Raw genomic sequence first — 22,085 nt, 5'->3', positions numbered from 1 at the left:
TCAACATAAGCTGAGGCAATAACATACACAAAAAAGTAACCTAATAATGTACATTAGTAGAATTACTTTCATTATTTCTGTTTTATACTTTATATATTTTCAGATTTTTAAAATAATAAGTATGCCTTATTTTTATCATCAAAAAGGAAACAAGTGTTTGAAAATAAGAAACACATACAAACACAGCTCAGTTAGCACGCTGATATTCAGTGATACATCAATTAAAAGACGTTATGACAGATGAGAAAACTGTTCATAATTAAGTAATTTGCCTAAAACCAAATAGTTAGTGAGGACATAAAAGTTTTTCTACTATGTTGTATCCACTATCTCTCTGCTACATTTTAAACTCAGTCTCAAGTACTAGTAGAGAAGAGGCGAGCATCTCTCTGTCTCTCATTATATATGATTACAAATAATTTGGGGAAGCAGACACAGTACATTTTGTATCTAAACCCCTAATACAAACATTCCAACATTCAAAAACATATATGTTATTGTATTACTTTCCCCAAATAAGCAATTGTACAATATAAGCATAGGAAGAAAGGGGGGTTATGATAAAGCTCAAGCATGTGCTGCTTCATCTCCAGTGTGGGCTGTACCTGTAGCAGTGTTTCTCAGTCCGACAGGGGCCCCCACCTGCCACTGTCAGGGAAGCCTTATATTTCTCTCACCACTACCCTTTGTCCACCAGGAGACATGTTGGAAATTGCTGCATTTTTTTTTTCAACCCAAAACAATTTTTTCAAACTTTACTTTCTATAGCTTATATTATAACTAGAGGCTCGGTGCACGAAATTCGTGCATGGGTAGGGTCCCTAGGCCTGGCCAGCAATCACGGCCGATTGGGGCCTTCTGGCTGCCGGCTGGGGCCTTCCTTTGTTCCGTGCCACCCCCTGTTGGTCAGCACATGTCATAGCGAGCAATTGAACTCCTGGTCTCCCGGTTGAACTCCCAAGGGGACACTTTGCAGAGCCTTTTATATATAGATAGATAACAAGAGTTTTTTCTTCCTTCTAATATAGTAAACATTAATTCAATATTTTCAGGAACTGCACCAGTCCCATGGCTCCCAAGGTACAGAAAATTCTCTTACAAGTGTGTCCTCTCTTTTGAGCCTTTGCCTAGAGAATCCCAGCTCCCATTGCCAAGCTGAGAATGAAGGTCCTAGAAAATAGCCTAAAGACCCTATAAATCTCAAAATTGTCTCTCTTTAGAAGATGGAAGAATGCTCTTCTTGGTGCTTACATTTTCTCTTTTGTATAATATGGTCATGTAGTCCCCAAGTGTGTATTCTTGTTATATGGGCTGGATTTTCAAGGATTAAATCGCCAAGTGGAAACTCTTGGCCTGGTCATTACACCTTTGCTTAGGTAAATCCACGTCAGGAAAACTACTCCCTAGTTAGGGTGGACATCCCAGGCAGAAAAGGAAAGCACTGGACACATGGGACTTTCCTGTCATTGTCACCTCCACCAGAGCACCCAGAAGATTCCACAGTCAGTGGCTATTTTGTGTGGAAGCACAGGCTATTCCACTGCCCTGTACTCCTGCTCCTGACATTTTACAGTAAGAGAAAGTCCAGACATTAAATAGAAATATAAGGGGAAGCTGAAAACTGAATATAAATAAATAAAGTAAGCCTTGAATAATGGGAGTTGTTGATGTTCCTATAATTGGTTCTTGCAACTTTATGGAACAGATGGGAGTCCTAAAAGATCTTAAGAAAAGATAACTGGAGGTTGGCATATATTATATAACTGTCATATTTTGAACTGAAGGGGAGTTCTGGGGGGGGGGGAATAACTAAATTAGGAACATGTAAAACAAATGTGTTTATTGTTATCTATTATTTATGGCCCTCTGGATAGCTGGTAGTTCATTTGACCATACTCTGCCTAAGCCAATTTAAATTAATCTAGCTGGTAAATTGAATAATACTGTATCAACTGCTTTGCTGCAATCAAGATATATTGCATATACTCAACTCTCTTAATCTAGTAACCATATTTTCCAAGGTTGATGGATAATTGCCTTTAAGTGCATCCCTGCCCTCTCTGCTTTTAGGTCTGGTTGATAGGATCATTACTGGAAGTGGTATGTTCCCAGAACCATTTTGAGAATGCAATTTGGCTTAACTCTGCCATCAGTAATATCAATATAATCTGAGGGTTCTAAAGGCTATTAGCTTTCTCTAATGGTCTTTGACTCCTTTAAATAATGACCAGAAAGGGTTCAACAGACAAGAGGAAACAAACTTCAACTTTCAACTCCCTAATCTTTTCTCCACTTTAGTTTGAACGTTCACAGTAATTCATGAACACATACTCCTAAGGAAGAGTGCCTCTGAAAAATTTGTGTGCTACGTCAATGAATTCAAAGAACACAACTTAATCAATCCGCAATTTCCAAAAATAAATTTGTAACTGCAGTAAATGCTCCCCTTTATACTTTCCTTGGACATTATGTCATGGCATAACAGGAAGCTATGAAGAAACAGTTTGGTAAAAGTCTTGCCATTGTAGATTTGTATTAACTAACTAAAAATATTTTAATAATGCATGAAATTCCAAGTCTCTTTCAGCAATATAATAGGCTGGAATGATGAGCTGTTTGCACTTCCTGTTTCTTTTAAAACAATTGGTAGATATTATGATTGGCTTTAGAATCTCAGCTTGCATATGCCTCTATTCTGCCCAAGAAACCTCTTTTTTATCGCTTCTGCTTGTTCCTGTAATGTTCAATGTTATAATTTTGTGAACTTAGTTTAGACATCTTCACTTTTTAGCATTAAGTTTCTGAAAACTCAGCTGATCATAATTATTGATAACTATAATGACAGACTTGAAGATGATCGTGCTTCTACCACAGGGTGTGTACTGGAAGGGTTTTCCTGGTGTAGTTAAGCTAACTGTGGTTAAGCTAACTGTGGGTCTACCTATGCTTACTGCTCCTCCTTGATCAGTAAACCCAAATGTGAGTGTAGCATTTAATCCTGGCAATGTCATTCTAGATAATAGAGAAAGGGCTGCCTGTTTTATATCATAGAAAAATGATAATTCATAATTCATATAATTCTAAGAAGTATAGTTCTTCTCAGTTGAAGAATAAAGAAGATCCACAAAACCTTGGTGGTAAAAATTATGGAGATAGAGATAATCTCTAAAATGATCATACCTCTAATACCAAGGGAACCTCTGTGCCAAAAGAAAACATATAAACAAATAAACAAAAATATCTATTTATTATATCATCAAATGAGACTGTTAATATATGAGTACATTCTTTTTTCATCTTCAGTTGACATGAATATATACATCTAGTATATACATATGTAAGAGAAATGTATATATATGTGTGTGTATATATATTATATATGTATATGTGCATATACATATATACATGTGTATGTATGTATATATATGTGTGTGTATATATACATATACATATATAATATATATACACACACAAATGTGTGTGTGTGTGTTTGGGCCAAAATAAAAATGAGATCATATATGGGAAAGTACTCCATGCTTTACAATACATTTAAAGTATAAGATTTATCATGTATAGACTTATAGGCCTAAGAAGCAAGATGCTCCTCCAATTGGAAGTACATTATCTGATTCTTAACTGAAATTTCCAGGTAATCATTTGATTGTCATATAGTTTCCCAGCCCAAATCCTTCCAAAAATGAAAAACTTAAATTATAAAATATTTACTAGAAGAACCAAAATGACTGTCTCAAATCTCTGGCTTCAGATACATGTATTAGGCAATATTTCAAAAGGCATAAATAGGTATATGTTCTACATGAAAATCTACCTGAGTTATTCTCATAGATTAACTAATTATCTATCTTTATACATATATGTGTATATGTACTTGCACACATACATGTGTATCCATACACACACATATATATGAGGTTTTTTTAATCAAATTAGGTAGTTTTTATATCTTGTCCCAAAAGCCATTGTTGCTTTAAGAAACAAAGATGTTTTGCATTAATTTCAACTAGTATTTTAAGTCACAATCATACACTTTAAACATATAAATTACAAATAAATTTGACTGTATGCTCTTTGAAGGGAAGGATTATGCCTTTTGTTTCTTGCATAATTTTGACACAGATCTTAGGATACTGCTAAATCCAAAGTGGATATTTGATAAATGTTCACATTGAATGGTTGGTTGAAGAATGTTTCAAATATATTCAAAAATAAAATTATATGTTTGACTTGGAGGTGTTCAGTCACTAATGATAATGAGAAATATATGCTTGCAGCACACAGAACAGCAGTCCAGAAAGAGCTTAATGAAATGTTAAGTCAAGCCATAAACTAGCAAAAACCATCCAACCATAGCCTCAACAAACTGGAATGATGGAGAATTACCTTCTCTTTTCCCAAGAAAGGCTTAGGGTATAAAGTGAGACCTGTTAATCCAGGTCATCTTGGTTTTATTTCAAACACAGTGTGTAGGAATATTTAATCTTCTCCACTACTGCCAGACTGTGACTAGTGTAAGATAATGACAAATCAATTACACCAGTCTAAAGTAACAAGACACTTTTGTCAAGTAGGTCTTATTAGTTTGGAATGTTCCAAATATTGAGCCATGATATTAATCCAGTAAATGCTCTAAGCAGACACCAGTCAGCAGATTTTTATAAAGTGACTCTCATGTAACTAGCATTTTGATAAGGACTTCTGAGGAGTTTCTATCCCTGGTGATTTACTCTTGTTGGGGAGACAGGTTTAAAAGGGGAGCAGGTCTTGGGAAATGAGCAGGATTTGGGTAGAAGGACGAAGGCAGAGACTTGAGATAGGTGTATGACTCGCACGAACGCATAAATATTGAATGCGTGGATCTGAGAGTCACTGCTACATAGTGATAAGAACAAGGGTTCTGGAGTTAGATTTCCTTGATCAACTCAAAGCCTGTCTCTGTGCCCCCTAAACTGGCTTCATCTTGATTTTCTCATCTGTAAAATGAGGGAAATAACATTACCTCGTTTTTCTCAATGAATTAATATAATATAAAGTATATAAGTTAATATATGTAAAGTTAATATATACTGTATAAAGCAATTAGAGTCGAGTCTGGGACAAGTGAGTGCAATACAAGTGCTTACTTAATCACTAACTGGAGAAGACATTGGGAGGGTCAATAAAGACATGGCCTAACTGGAGCAAGAATTTTGGGGAATAATAGGCATAAAAGGCAGGTTATAGCATCTTATACTCTACTAGGGGCCTGACTTGCACAAAATTCGTGCAAAAGTAGGCCTTCCTTCCCCCGGCTGCTGGCACCGGCTTCCCTCTGGCACCTGGGACCCAGGCTTCCCTCGCAGCCCCAGCTTCGTCTGGACGGATATCCAGTCTAATTAGCATATTACGCTTTTATTATTATAGATACTTGCACTTTAAATTAACGGCAAAGCCCTGCGTGGTTCCTGCCTCCCAGGTCACTGATCTTTCCGATATATCAAACTAACTGTGTCCCATTTTTCTTATCTTTAAATTGGGAATATAAACCTTACAGGATTTTGGTTAGGTAAAACCTTACAGGATTTACACAATTTTGGTGCTTAAATGGTACCTGGCACATTGGTACCATGTAGTAAATGTTAAGAAAACAAATGTTATTAATTTAGAATAGTTATATAGATTACCTCTTACTGAATAAGCACCTCTCAAAATTAGTTCATGATTCTGCAAATCGACAATATGGGCTGGTCCAGCAAAGCTGATTTAATTCGGGTTTACTCCCGGATCTGCGATCGGGTGGTGTATTGGGTGAGCAGGGCTGGGAGGCTTGTAAATGTCCTCCACTGGGAATACCTGTGACTGAACCTCTCTTCATGTCATCTCTCATCATGCGGCCAACTAGCTCAGCCTTGTTCACAAGATAGAGTCTTACAAGCAAATCGCAAATCTCTGTAGCTTATAATTTGCAACTACCCCACTGGCCAAAAGCAGTCACATGGCCATGCCCAGAGTCAGTGAGGGGGCAGCTACCCAAGGACATGAGTACAAGAAGATGGGAACAAATTTGGGGTCTTGATTGCAGCACCCCACAAGTACATAAGTCCAAGTATATTAAATTCAAGAAACAAGCCTTCTAGTTAAAGGTGATGGCTGAACTAAATATATGTATCTCCCTCCTCCTCCAGAAAACCCATTAAAAATGATAACAAATAAATAAATAAATAAACAAACAAACCTAAAGGATAAAGAGATGGTGGGAAAAAATATTGAAGAAAACATTTCAACACTGTTTTTGTTAACTGATTTAGCAAAGCAGAAGAAGATGTTCACCAAAATACTTACCAATAAGTAGTGGTGGAATTAATCATTCAACCCTGCCCCTTCACTTCCTCTTCCCTATCATGCTCTAGGCTTGGAGGTTTCAAAAACTGGGAAGGGTGAGGGGTGAAGAGAAGGACTGAAAATTGGGATATTGGTGTGAAACCTACATAGAAAGCAGATGGCCTAGCCAGTTTGGTTCAGTGGATAGAGCGTCAACCTGTGGACCAAAGGGTCCTGGGCTCGAATCCAGTCAAGGCCATATGCTCTTTGCAGCTTCCTCCCTGGCCAGGGCCCTGGTCAGAGCACATGCAGGAGGCAACCAATTGATGTGTTTCTCTTACATCGATGTTTCTCTCTGTCTTTCCCTCTCCTCTCTTCCACTCTCTCTAAAAGATCAATGGAAAAATATCCTCGGATGAGGATTAACAACAACAAAAAAGCAGTTAGACCTCAGTCCTTGTCCTTGTCTGCATGGAGACATGAACTAACTGTTTTACAGGAAAGAGGAAATATTTTGTCTGGAAAAGCTAAGAGGGAGATGTTTAGAATTTGGAAACAACAAGTAGGGTGGGTTGAAAGTAAATGCTAGGATTAGAAGATAGTCTCTTTATCTAATGAAGAATGGTACTCCCCAATCTCCTGCCTCACTATTAGACTAGCAACAACCAAACATTCCTCACCCAGGAAGGAGATAAACAGTCTCTTTTTGAAGAGACTGCTTGGTCCCAGAAGGAAGACATATTGACATTTAACAGGGCAGGAGTTCTTTATTCTTTAGCCAAGCACACAGAATTCCTAATCAGTTCTTCACTGATGAATTTCAAGCACTAGAACAGTGCCTAGAACATAGTAGGCATTCAATAAATATTTATTGAGTATGGAATAAATGAGCTTTAAATATTTCATTTTTAGATATAGGCTGGCCAGGAGTACCACATGTTTGAGGAAAGTCTCCAACATAAAAAAGAAAGACCTAAAGAAATAAGCAAAAACCAAACAGATCGAGAGAAACCTAAAGAAAAGATATATAATGAAGGTATGCCTAATAAAAGCATACATAATTAAAAATCCTCAGAGAGATAACAGAAGATCAACAACCCATATTATTAGATCTGAATTACACATATATATATACACATATATGTGTGTGTGTGTGTGTTTGTGTGTGTGTGTGTATATAATTTTTTCATCCAGGGGGGGAAAAAACCTACATTTTTTGTATTAAAAACACAAAAGTTGAAATTTAAAAATCAATAGCAATTTAAAAGATTAAAAAAAACCACCTCAAAAGTAGAACAAAAGACAAAGAGAAGAAATAGATAGAAGATGAGAAACAAAGCGGCTCAAACTAACAAAAGTTCTTATGCAACAAAAGTTCCAGAAGAGAAAATAAAAAATCAAAGACAATTACAAGAACATCTTCCAAAACTGGAGAAAACCAGCATGTGAGTTGAAAGATGTTAACTAGTGTTATATGCTGCTGTCTCACTCTTGGACCTCCTAGAGGGTGGCTAGCACAGGCCCATTGTTCCTCAGGAAAAACAGGGACAAGAAAAAAAGTAATAAAAGTGAGAAAATGCCTTCATTTAGTATTATTTTCTAATCTCCACATCCATTTACTGTAAATAATGCAGTGCCTATATGAATAGCCCTGAGGAGCCCAGAGAAATCAAGAATGAGAAATAAATTTGGTCTCTGGAGGCCTTACAAATTTATCTCGCTAACGCGAGGCAATATTGCTTTGAGAATTGTAAGACTCCCTTCAAAATTCAAATGACCCCAACATATGTTTTACCTTGTTTAACTATTACCAGCTAACACCTGTGGAAATGGACACAGAATAGCATTTCTACAGCGTAAATCAGTAGAATAAGAAAGGATATCAAAAAGGAAAGTGGATGAAAACCAAAAATAATCTTGTTACTTCCCTATTTTTCAAAGTGCCTGCAGTCAATAATGGTGCTTTCTTCACTCATGGGAAGGCAAGTATATTTCACCATGGCCTTTTTGTTAAACTAAATAAATTAAACCTCCCTCATTGCTATCATCCTTTTACTCATGAAGAAGAGCAAAGAGTTCACCTATCTTTCATAATCCTAATATATACATACCAATGACTAATACATGTTTTTAAGTAGTTAAAATAATTATTTTTCCATTCTGTAACTTTATAATTTTGTCTCCCTGCACACTTCCTATACATCATTCAGTAAAATCTTTGCTGAATAACTAAAATGTCCAAGGCACCCATTTCAATAATATGTAACTAGAAACAAATATTTTAAAACAATAACAACTAACATGTCTATCTCCTTGAAGAGAGAAGGCAACATTTCAGCTGGGGAAATGTGACCTAGAAAACACTTATCAGTATAATTTGACAGAAATGGAAGAAATTATTATAAGGCATCCAATGAGATGGGCAATAGGTGAGCTGGCAGTAAGAATTGGTCATTTTAAATTTATATAGTGTGGTAATTAAATCTTTAGTCCATGGAGTCAGAAAGAGCTGGCTCCTGATTCTGCTCATTAGCTGTGTGACCTTGGGTTACTTACTTAACCCATATAAGCTCCAAGTACCTCATTCTTAAAATAGGTATCAGAATGTGACCTAATTTGTTCAATAATATTTGAGTGTCTACCATATGCCAAGCTCTAGGGATGCAGTTATGTACAAGCTCTAGTGTTTAGTACAGTTTGTTTTCATCCCTCTTTAAACAAAAAGCAAGTAGTCAAGTTGTAGAAAATATTCCGAAAGGGAGATAGAAGAGTGCAACAAACAAAACTAAACCTCAAAGATCTTTCTGAGGGATTGGTCTTTTAATGGAGACCAAAGTGCCATGTCGCATGTAGTTAGTGGTGGCCAGTGTCATCAAGAAAGGAACAGAAGTCTGGAGGAGCCAGGGCAGAAGAGGAGGCCCAGGATTTTGACAGACAGTGGATTTCAGAGGACTGGTCAGCCACAATAAGGATTTTAGTCTTGAACCTAAGCATGATTAGAATCTATTGAAGGATTTAAGTGTACTTCATTTAAAGAAGTGTTGTCCTGGCCAGTGTGGCTCAGTAGGTTGAGCAGTGTCCCATGGATCCGGAGGTTGCCAGTTGGATTCTCGGTCAAGGCACATGCCTGGGGTTGTGGGCTCAATCCCCAGTAGGAGGCCTGCAGGAGGCAGCTGATGGATCAATCGATGTGATATTTCTCTCTTTCTCCCTCTCCCTTCCTCTCTCTCTAAAATCAATAATTTAAAAAAAAGAAGTGTTACAAGGATTATATGAGAAACTGCATGTAAAATGCCCCTTCCTTCTTTCCTTCCTTCCTTCTTTCTTTTTTCTCAAATCAAGAGCCCTCTCTAATTCAGGGGAAGGATTACTAATTTATATCTCACCCATTATGTAAGAAGCTATGTGTTAAGAGAAAAGTTATTGAGGACCCTACTTCTGACTCCTTCTATGGATGTTTAACATGCCTTAGAGCTGTGTTTCCCAGAAAGTGGCCCAGATGGCCCACCCCTAATTCAATTCTGACGGGAATAAATTTAAAACATTATTTTAAACAAACGTAATTTTAAGGCACATATAAAACACCCCCACTCCACCCACCCTTGGAATAGTATTCATTCCTCTCTGATAAAAGGGAGAGCTTAGTGGAAAAGTTTTACAAGCCCTGATGGTAAAAGCTTTTGCTAAATGGCAATGTCATTCAAAGTAAAAACAGAGAGGAGGTTGAAGGAGGCCTTGAAGGCCATGGGGAGATTAAACTAAGCTTTGCAGGAGGGGTAAGATAGAAGAATGAAGAGAAAAGAAACGTGTTCCAAGCAGAGGACATAGTGAAAGAAAATGCACAGCATCAGTTCACATGCAGTCACTTGGAGGGAGAACAGGGGAGTGAGCTGGATAGGACAGGGTTAGGGGTTGGGGTGGGGAAAGTATACAGTGAGATCCAGAGAGACAGTTAGAATGAGGTTTCAGTGTGATGACTAATTCCAGAGTAAAAAAAAAAAAAAAGAAAAAAAAAGTATGATTTTAATTCAACAAACTTCTTCACTTTCTAAGGCACAAAATAAATTCATACAAAATTGTAAGTATGAAAAAGTAGCCTCAGAGTTATAATAAAATCACGCAGTATAAATACATTTCCCTTTATATACACTGATGAAAAAAAACAGTTAATTGATAGAGATGAATGCTACTGCATGCTAAACTAGCTTCCATTCAACTGAATAGAAAAAAATGAATCTGGGATCAGATCCCTTCAAATGAAAATGCATAATTCTGAGCTCCTTCATATGCCAGGAAGGGAGAGAATGCAATAAGTAATTAATACAGTCCATTTCACTGCACTGTGTAGTGCATTGATTCATGTCACATACAACATAAGTTGATCTACTGATTGTTCATTTAAAGAGTAGTAAGTCAGCCTGAAAGAACCTCATATAATCATACAATTAAAAGAATGATACTAATAAAATTAGAATTTTAAATAAACCTAGTAAAACTATCAATGATCTATTAATAGAAAATTTGTTCAATAAGCTTAACAGAAATTACAATAACTATCCCAAAGGCCGTGGAGTGTTAGAATGCCATATGCCCACTTTTACTCTGGCCTCGGAAATGCAAGAAAAGAGCTGTTCCATCATAGATCATTTATAACTGTGTTTGCTTATTTAGATTCTGATTTAGAGATCTTTCCCTATATTTGATAAATGTACTGAACTTTTGTAGGTGAAGCACGAGAAAGCATTTGTCTTATACCATTCTTAGTTCATGCATTTTTGAGAAAGCCAGTCAAAAGGAAGGCAACAGAGCTATTTTTTGGACATTGTCCGACATTTTTATGTCTTTTAATGAAAGAGATCCTTGGTTTTTGAGGAGGATGTGATAAATAGTAGGGAGTGTGGAGTTTAAAATAACATATATCTTGGCTAGAAATTCAATAATTTGGATACAATCCCCATTGGTTAGATCTCTGAATTTTTCTCTGAGCACTGTATAGTCCATTTGGGAATCATTCACATATTTAAGCTGTATTTACATATCAGAATCATGTCTTGGTGAAAAAGGTGATTAAAAAAATGGGAATTTTCCAGAATGTGAAGAGGAAAGCTAATCAAATAAATATAACTTTAAAAAAATCAAGCTTTAAAAACATTCACTCATATTCATTTTGAGACAGGTTACAAAATACTGAACCATCCATCCTGATGAAAATTTGTAATTTCAAAAATAAAGAGCCCACCAGTGTGGCTCAGTGGTTGAGCATCAACCCATGAACCAAGAGTTCACTGGTTCAATTCCTGATCAGGGTACATGCCCAGGTTGTGGGCTTGATTCCCAGCAGGGCTCATGAAGGAGACAGCCAATCAATGATGTTTCTCTCATTGATGTTTCTATCTCTCTATCCCTCTCCCTTCCTCTCTCTCTCTCTCTAAAAATCCATTAAAACATTAAAAAAATAAAGAGAAAAAGTCTACAATGAGAGAGAGAGAGAGAGAGAGAGAGAGAGAGAGAGAGAGAGAGAGAGATTATGAAGGTACAAAGGAAAAGAATTTGACTGCATTAGATTTTTACGAGTCAGATTCTAGGAGACAATGGAGCAACTTATTCTGATATTCAGATTTCCAGGAAAAGCAATTCAAATCTACAATTTTTAAATTGCATATAGTACATATATAATTTTATCTTTGAAGAGGCATGCTTACATGGTTCAAAAATCAAAATATAAAAATATATAATCTACAAAAAGACTCCTTCCTCTTTCCCCATCCTGTCCCTTACAAATGGCAATTTTATTCATTTTTGTGTATATTCTAATATTTTTTATAAATATAGAAACAAATATGAATACATGTTTACTTCCAAGTTTCTTACACAAAAGATAGCTTACTCTAAATATTATTCTATTAAATCTTTTTATCACATAACAAAAAAGTGTTGGAGACCTCACCATTTTGGCACCCAAATCTTTGTCATGTCACACTTTTTGATAGCTTCCTACGACTGTGCGTGTATGTACAACAGAATTTATGTAACCAGTCCTTTATTGTTGAAGACTTAAGCAGTTTCCAAACTTGTAGTGTTAGAAACAATACTACAATTAATATTATATATAGTAATATTGTATATATTATAGTTTCTTAAATGTCCATATGTGTCTATAGGATTATATCTTAGTAGTGAGATTGCTAAGAAAGGTTAGATGAATTCCAGTAAAAAAATACCAAACTTCCTTCCTTCAGAGTTGTTCCATTTTTGAATCTGAAAAACAACATACAAGAGTATTGGTTTTCCCACAGTTTTGCTGGAAGAATTTGTCAGCCTTTTGGATTTTTGCCAATAAAAACGTAAAAAAAATGGTATCTTCCTGTAGGTTAACCATGCATTTCTCATATTAGCATTGAGGTGTTGCTTCTTTTCCTACGTTTGAGGAGGCATTTATGTATTTATCTGTTAACAATCTCAACTTTGTTACTTTGGGGTTGTTAGTCTGTTTTTTCCTCAATTTCTGAGAGCTATCTATATATTAGGGAATTAGCCTTTGTTGATTATATGAGTTACATCCCCACCTCCGCCAACCATCAATAATTTTTCGTTTATCTTTTGAGTTTGTGTATGGTGTATTTTTCATTCGAAGCAGAAGCTCTTGATTTTTATCTAGTCAAAAATGTCATTCTTGCCTTTAATGACTACTGGATTTGCATTATAATCAAAAGGGCTTCCCAATTGCAAGGATATAGAATAATTCAATGGTGTTCTCTTATAGTATTTGTATGGTTTTATTTTCAAAAATTCAATCTTTGATCCATTTGGAATTTGTCCTGGTGCAAGATGTGCAACATTAATTTACTCCAGATGGCGAGCTAATTGTTCTAATAGCATTGTTCAAAAGTTCATGTTTTTTAATGAACAGAAACCATGGGTTAATTTTTACTTAATAACTTCAGATTGGACAAGGTTTTTCTAAACATAATACAAAATCCAATAGCCATGAAAATTAAGACTGGTACTTTCAAGCACATAAAAATAAGAAACTTCATCTTTACTCATTTTTTTTCTCATGATACCTTTATCATATATTAAATTCCTGAATACATTTTTGTTTATTTATAAGTCTGTTTTATGTGTCTGAGTACCAAAGTACCAAACTATATTCTCTTTTGAGGTTTATCATATACTTCATAATTCTTAGGATGAGTTTCCCTCATTGTTCTTTTTTCAGAGTGAGATTAGCTAGCTATACATATTGTATTGTGTGTTCACCATCCAAATTTTCCTTCTATCATTACTTATCCCCTCTTTATCATCTTCTACCTCCTCCTCTAGTAATCATATATTGTTTGTCTCTATGAGTTTGGGGGGGGGGGGTTGGGGGGGGGTTTGCTTAATACCGTCACCTTTTTCACCCAGCCTCCCAAACCCTCTCCCCTCTAACAGCAGTCAGTCTGTTTTCTGTATCTGTAAGTCTGTTGGTTTATTTTGTTCATTAGATACCCAGAAATCACAGTTTGATTCCTTATTAGGGCACATGCCTGGGTTGATCCCTCATAGAAAGAGTGCAGGAGGCAGCCAATCAATGATTCTCTCTCATCATTGATGTTTCTATCTCTCTCTCTCTCTCCCTCTCTCTTCCTCTCTGAAATCAATAAAAATATATTTAAAAAGTAAAACAAAATGGCATTAAATTAAAACAAACAAACTTAGGAAAAATAGGCACCATCAGTATTAAATCTTGCTATCTGAGACTATGATATGTTTTTCTATTAATTTAAGTTTAAATTTCTATTCATTTCTGTATTTCAGGGCAGTCTAAAGTATTTTTCATACAAATGTTACACATTTAATGCTAAGTTTAGGCCTATGGCTTTATGCTTTATACTGATATTAAAAATGGAGTCTTCTATTGTATTTTTGAAATAGTGGTTTTATGTTTAAGTAAATTCTATTTATATATACTAATTTTATATTTTACCATATTACTGTATTATCTTACACTTGTAGCGTTCTGTTTTCTTCCTTAGTGTCTGAGGTTTTCCCACAAATAACATTATGTCAACTGCAAATAGTTGTAGTTTTATCACTTCCGTTCCAATATTTTATACCTCAGTTTCCTCTCTTGCCTAATCTATAGGTTAATCTCTTTCAGACAATGTTAAATTACAGTGGTGATAGTGGGCATTCATTCCTGTCCTTGACTTTAGTGAAAATACCTACAGTATCTCCCTATTAAGTATGGCACTGGCTTTTAGAGATAGATAGATAGATAGATAGATAGATAGATAGATAGATAGATAGACAGATAGATAGACAGATGATAGATAGATATTCATATAGATATCTACATATATAATAAAAGTAAGAAAGAAAGGATAATTAATTAAAATAATTCCTATATTGCTGAGTGTTTAAAATAAAAGTGAATGTTTTTTTTGTTAAATGCCTTCTCTGAATCCAGGTAGATAATCATATGATCTATATGAACAGTTTGATAATACTAACCCAAACGGCAAATAGGCTCTTTCTGTACTATCTACTCAATTTTCTATAAACCTAAAAATTATGTTAAAAAAGTAAAATCTATTCATTTAAAAATTAACTTGTATTATATTTAAAGAAAGGGTGATGTAAGCTTCAAGATACTGTGCCAACTGAGAAAGATTGAGAAGACAAGAAGAAGACATTTTGAAATAGAAAGATTTATTAGCCTTGGCCTTAGAAATTCTCCATGAATACACAAAGTTTCAGTAGAAACACATTTCCTTCTATATCAATTTAGTATCATTTGGAAGATTTTAATTTTATGCTTTAACTTACACAAAGGTACAAAAATCTAATTAGGATCACAGAATATAATTGAATATTATAATCCCAACAATTATAATATAACAACAAAAACGATAAGTAGAAGGGGGAAGGATAAGGGGAGAGTGAGTGAATGTGTTTTAATATCCTTTGAAATGATGCAATGCAGTCATGTACTGCTTAATGACGAGAATACATCATTAGGCAATTTTCTCATTGTGTGTGTATCACAGAGTACACTGATACAAACCTAGATGGTATTGCCCACTACCCATGCAGGCTATATGCTATAGTCTAATGCTCCCAGGCTGCATGCCTGTACAGCATGTTACTGTGCAAAACAACACAAAATTAAATCAAGCAAGAGAAAATGATGCAATCAAATGATGCAGTAAACATGAGATGTATCAGGCTGCTGCCGGCATAACACAGCATACTGTTTTACAGCAAGCATTTTTTTTAATAAGTAGAAAGAGTACACTTAAAATTATAGTAAAACTATGGTTTAGTAAATACATAAACCAATAACATTTATTATCATTATCAAATATTATGTACTGCACACAAGTGTATCTGCATATTTCATATACCTGACCATGCAGTAGGTTTGCTTACACCAGACTCATAACAAATACATAATGCTTTGCACTATGACATTGCACTATGACGTCACTAGGTGATAGAAATTTCCAGCTCCATTTTAAGATTATAATGAGACCACCCTTGTATATGCAGTCCATCACTGACTAAAATTTGTTATCAGGTATGACTACTGACTAAAAGTAATAAAGAAACAGAAAATGTAGTGCATATTTTAATAACATAAAGAAAGCAACTTAAAGAATGAAAAACAACAAAATTTAAAGGTCAATAGAAAGAAAAGATATTTGGTATGTGTTAATTCCTAATACTTTCATAGAGGAGAGTAAACAAATATTAACTAAAACTAACCAGGAATCAGAGGTATAATAAGGTTTTTCACAAGTTTAAAGATATCTAGACTAAAATCGGAAATTATTATTAGTTGTGACCTCGAGTTTGAACTTGGGTAAAGGTGTAGTAAGAAACAGAGAAAATGATACTTTCTTTTATATGGACTATGTACTATTTTAAAAAGGTAATCCATGTTCATGCATTGATTCGATAGCCATGGATGCACTAATATGGTACAAGTTCATTACATAATACTAAATTATTACCATATAATTGGCATAATATTATTCCATTATTGTAACTATTATATTTGTGTATGTGCATGTATAGCTACACCTAGAAAAGTCTATAAGGTTACTAGTATATACCAAGCACTCTGGAGTGTGGAATGAGGTTGAGGATCTTTTCCTTATTAAATGTTTGAAAAGTAGTCTCTCTTTCTTCCTCTCTCTCTTCTCTTTCTTTATATGAAGAATAAATCTAAATGAGAAACAAAAATTCCAAGGACCCAGAATAAGGGTGGGCAACCTTTTTGTGAGTGCGAGCCAAAACCAGCAAAATCTCTGACTCAAAATTCTTCTGCGTGCCAACCCTAATTTTTTGAGAACATGTTATGCCTACTTGATATCTCTTAAGGCGTATGTATGTGAAGAACCTTGAAGAAATAATAAAATTCATTCTAGCAACAAAAACACAGTATATGATGATAAAAAATACATTTATTTTTTTAATGTATACATGTTATGTAAAATTATTTATTTATTTAAGATGCACCTACACTGAATTTATCTGAAAAATAAAAAAGTCGATATTAAGAAAAAATTGTAAATGGAAGATTATAAGAGAGGGTTTCGCGTGCCAGCAAAAGTTACTTGCATGCCATGTTTGGCACGTGTGCCAGGGGTTGCCCACCCCTGACCTAGGAACTACAGAAATCTAGAGGCCATTCATAGATTTATGAGATTCCTAATCAGCTGCTTAGGGAAAAGTAGCTCTATTAAGGCCAGTCAAAAAGAATTCTGCAGACACTGAAAGTTTCAGGACTACACTGTTAGATTCACCAAAAGGAAAAAGGTAACAGAGAGAAAAGTTCTCAAAAATATAATTACAATATGGTGTCAGGAAGAGATCTGGCTTTGGGTGATGGGCACACGTGTGGACTATACAGATCTTGTAACATAGAAACCCACATCTGAAATCTATATGTTCATGTTGACCTATCACCCCAATAAATTTAATTACATATATATATATATATATATATATATATATATATATATAAAAAATAACAGACAAACATGGTAATTGACCATACCTTCACTACGCCTCCCATTGGCTAATCATCACAATATGCAAATTAACCGCCAACAAAGATGACGGCTAATTTGCATACTGCAGGCAGGGCGGGACAGCGCCATTCCGCCTGCCCTGCTGCAATCCAGGCCTACTATCTGCGACCTGGGGCCAGGTGGGACAGCAGCGATCCACTGGCCCGCCCAGGCATCCCGTGTGCGACCTGGGACGGAGCCCCAACCCTCCATTGGCCCTGCACTGAGCGAGACGGGGATGCGCCACAACCCCCCAAACGGCCCTGCCCTGTGCGCAACCCAGGGAGGAGGGGCAGGCACCTAGGGATCCAGGCGTGCCATCTGCCACCTGGGGAGTGGGCCTAAGCCAGCAGGTGGTTATCTCCCGAGGGGTCCCAGACTGTGAGTGGGGCTGAGGAACAGCCTCCCCTCTCCCTGCTGGTGCACAAATTTTTGTGCCCCGGGCCTCTAGTATATATATAATTACAAGTTAAATCATTAATTTATTCAATAAGTGTTTATTGATTTCTTAATCTGTACCTCAAGTACTATGCGTTGTACTGGGCCTTGAATAATCCATTGATTCTCTACACTATGACACTGCACTTCAATGGAAAGGAAAATATAATTGCAATTACAAAAGGAAAATATAATTCATGTTCAAGGCAGATCATCATGGAAGGCAGATCAAATCATACAAAATGATACATTTCTGGATTAGTATATATGTTGTTTTGTTATGTCAGTCTGAGGTGACTAATCAGGCTCTATTTTCTAGCAAAACTGGATTAAGAGAGCACCCATGACTTTATGAATATTGGGCATCCATATTACCTACTACCTATTTATCTGAGTCTCTGCCCATGCTCCTGGTGTTCTGCTGTGTTCAGCAGAGATCCTCATGTTCCTATTACTGAAGGGACCATCCTGCATCTCATGCCTTGTGCTGGCATGTACAGCTGGTCTCTCTACAGCTCGTCTCTGAAATCCAGCTGTTGGGGTTTAACTCATTGGAGGGTTTTGAGTCTGGTTCTGCTGGCCTAACATGACAAAACTAGCACAAACCTAGGGAAGGAGTTCTATTGACTCATGCCTAGAACTTCCAACCCTTAATAATCTGGCTGAACTATAAAAAGGGAGAATCATTTATCAAAGGAAACATATATATATAAGCCATTTTGACTTTGGCTAGCATTCCTGAAGTCAAACCATACATACGCTATCATGTGAGTAAATACTACTACCTATTACCAACATGCTATTTCTCATGTAGACGTTGATCACCGAGTTCCTTGCATAAACTTGATGATAAACTGCATGACAAACTGATAATTAATAATAAACAGGCTGTTAAATGGGACACTTTCAGTCTGTTTTTGACAAAACCCCCAAATCTGAGAATAAGTGTGTGTGTGGGGGGGCAACTACCACCAATCCTAAAGCAAAGTATGAGACCACATAAGCCACACTCGCAAAGAAGTACATTAGTTTTTTGTAGCCTTTGCCCATTATTCAATTTCAGAGCATAAAATTTAAGACTGAAAATTTTGAGAGTGTAAAGTGTGTTGGAGAAGGGTGTCAGTATTCTAAGCTTCTCAGGAGCAAAGCTGAGTGGAAGAGGGGACCTTAAGACACTCACTCTGGTCTTGAGTAATGTAGGACTCTCACCAGAAGAAATATGACGGTGAAAGCCTGGCTGAAATTGGCAGCACCAGAGAAAGGATTGCAGTGGGAAGTAATTACCTTCGAACTGCAGTAGAACAAAGGTATTTATGGACCAGATGTGACTCTTGCAATAATAAACTAGCCTGGGATGCATTAAAAATTATTCCACTCAAAAAGATCACTTTGGAAGACCAACTTGATCTAATAAATGGATGGACCACAGGAAACCAAGATGCAGAATGGAGACTCACAGATAGGAAGAAAGAAGGCTTTAGGCATGATTCCCAATGGGGATACCCTAAGAAAGTCAGTTCTAGATGTTCTCTAAGCAACATGGGCACCTATACCCGATCATATCTATACAAAGAGCAGTCAGCAAGTGGGGAAGGAAGTGGTGTGAAAGAGAACAAATTAATTGTGTTCACGTCCCCCACCACAGTCTTCCCAACTTGTGTCAGACATGAGCTGCTGGAAAGGAAAAATTTAAATTGGGTAAAAGCTTAGAATTTTGATATTGCCCTTGACTAGACCAGTCTTTCTATTTTTGAAGACTGTATATAAGTTAAGGAATCAGGCCTGAGAGTCATTTCAGTTGTGGGGAAAAGTAAGTTGTGAAACACCATGGCAGAAAATAAATAAGTAAAACTAGTTTCTGGTTATCCCCCCTAAATTCATTTGTTTGATAAATCAGTAACTGATATATTACAGCCCTTCTTTCAGGTCTCTAATGTATCTACATTCCAGCAAAACTGGAACAAGACTCTTCAGTGTTTAAAGAAGACCCTCCTGACATTTTGTTCAGAATAATTAATTATTTTCAGGATTGGCCCATGTATTACAGAACTTTTAGCATGAAACAGTCTTGTCCATTAAATGTCGATCAAGCTCCCCAGTAATTTTGGTGAATGTTTCCTAAGTGTTGTATCTCCACAAATTGAGAAACATTAATTCACAGTAAATTAGTTAATGTTGACAATCTGGGTATCTTCAAATTACATGGTAAACCCCAGCAACATTAGCAAAACACGAACCTTGGATGGAAAACTCTAGAGTCTCTCTGCAGTGAAAATATTACATGTTTAATAATTTATATCTAAGTAAGAATTAAAAAAGAATCCATTGAGCCTGATCAATTTCCTTAAAATGTCCTTAGTACTTAAAATGGAACCTGAAATCCAGTTAAGAATCAAGAGGAAATGCCATGTGGGAAATCTATGTCTCTCCCTCAAGTCCTACCCAAACATAATGTGCTACAAAGTTTGTGATCCCAAAGTGTTACTGGCAATAATATGGCGAAATGAGATCTAAAACAGTTATAAAATGAGCACACCAGCAACTAAGAAATCATCAGAGATCATATTTGCTGCAAATATTGCAAAAGAATTTTGAAGAACCTATAAATTATAAATAGGAGATACTATCAAAAACAGACATTATGACATTAGGGATTTATAATAAGACTTCTTACAAATGGGACCTTAAAGATAACATGATCCGAAGTGGGATTAAAATATAAGAATTAAGTAAGAAAATGAAAATGAAATACTTTGTACTGTTTAAACAACAACAACAACAAAAATTCCCACACACAACACACATATAACTAAAGGAAGAGGAGGTATAAGAGAAGAAATAGGTGAAGGAAAAGGAAGAGAAAAAGAAAGAAGAGGAGAGATTAAGTAAAAAAGAGGGAAGGAGGGGGAGGTAGTACCAGTAATTATACATCAAAGAATTAGTTATCTCTCTCTCAGGGACATGAGAGATGACCTACATTAGTTATCAAGCAGTGAGAACCAGAAAATAAAGAGATAAGATCAGCACTCGCTATATTAAAAATTAAAATGGATACAGCCTGGGGGAACTAAAACTATAGGCAAACGTTTTCTACGTAAGAGACTGGAACCAAATCACACAAAAGTAAATAGACATCAAAGGGCAGACATTGCAAAGTGCACATTAGCCTCTAACGTGCCCTCAAAATAGAAGGTTATGACAGTCACTAGAATAAATAAATAGATGCAATGAAGACTGTAAAACAAGTGGCCCTGTAAACAGGCGCTTTGAATATACAAAACATACTGTGGCTGAACACAGTATATAGAGACCCATATTACAAAGTAGAGAGATGAACTAATGACATTGAATGCAACACTTAAACTACTATTACACAAATAAATTATAACTAAAAAATTTTAAATAAAATGTGCCTTTAAAAGTTTCCATGGTTTATTACTTGGTAGAAAAGTGTAATGAAATAGCCCTCACTCTAGACTTAGCTTACTTTTCTCCCTTTACAAAAAGCAACTCTGGGAGAAAAAACTACGAAAATACAATATTAGATTAAATTTTTAAATTGTGAAATGAACCTTTTAATTTTAGAATGTTTAACGTATGTGATAAATACTAAGAGATTAAATAACTTACTCGAGGGTTGTAGCTAGAAGTAACCCATCATGCCTCTTCACTCCCAAGCAAAAGAACTCACTGGTGATCTGTTTCCATGACTAGAAAAATGAGACACACATGGTCTCTTTAACAAGTAAAAGTGAGCTTGGGTGGTTGGCTTGGGAAGGCCATTAGGGAATGAAGACCCTCCAAGGGTAAAGAGTGCTGACCTGGAGAAGAGAAATGCAATGTATTGAAGAAGTGGGAGGCTCCTCATTGTGTGAGAAGTTGCTGTAATATCACTTCTCATCAGAAATGTAAGGTCCAATACTTACTTGCTTCTGGCCAGGAAAAGCAGCAGAGAGAGGGGAAAATAGTATTGAAAATGGAAAATATATTTTGGGAAGCTAGATGGTCATTTGGGGCACAATATTATATGGATTAAGACAAATCTGTGTCAGCTGGGAAATAGTTTTAAAATGTTCTAACATTTCCTTTTAAAAACAAAATTTTTGAAGACAAGAAAGAAGCCCATCCTAAACCAATGCTTCTATATTATACTTTTACTCAGTTATGACACCCAAGCCCTTTGGTTGTCTCAATATTTTTTTTAAATCTCTAACTTTGGAAATTATTAAAGAGTTCAGCAACCACTTCTTTCTCATTTTACAATTTTAT

General features: G+C 35.8%; 1 pseudogene; it reads left to right on the top strand.

Moving 5' to 3' along the window:
- The first annotated feature begins 5,736 nt into the window (after positions 1-5,736).
- LOC132236108 (FACT complex subunit SSRP1-like) overlaps positions 5,737-22,085 on the top strand; it is a 56,899-nt pseudogene continuing 40,550 nt past the window's right edge.

The sequence above is a fragment of the Myotis daubentonii genome, chromosome 5 (genome assembly GCF_963259705.1).
Source record: "Myotis daubentonii chromosome 5, mMyoDau2.1, whole genome shotgun sequence".
NCBI classification, from domain to species: Eukaryota; Metazoa; Chordata; class Mammalia; order Chiroptera; family Vespertilionidae; genus Myotis; species Myotis daubentonii.
This window is presented reverse-complemented; position numbering and strand designations above follow the sequence as displayed.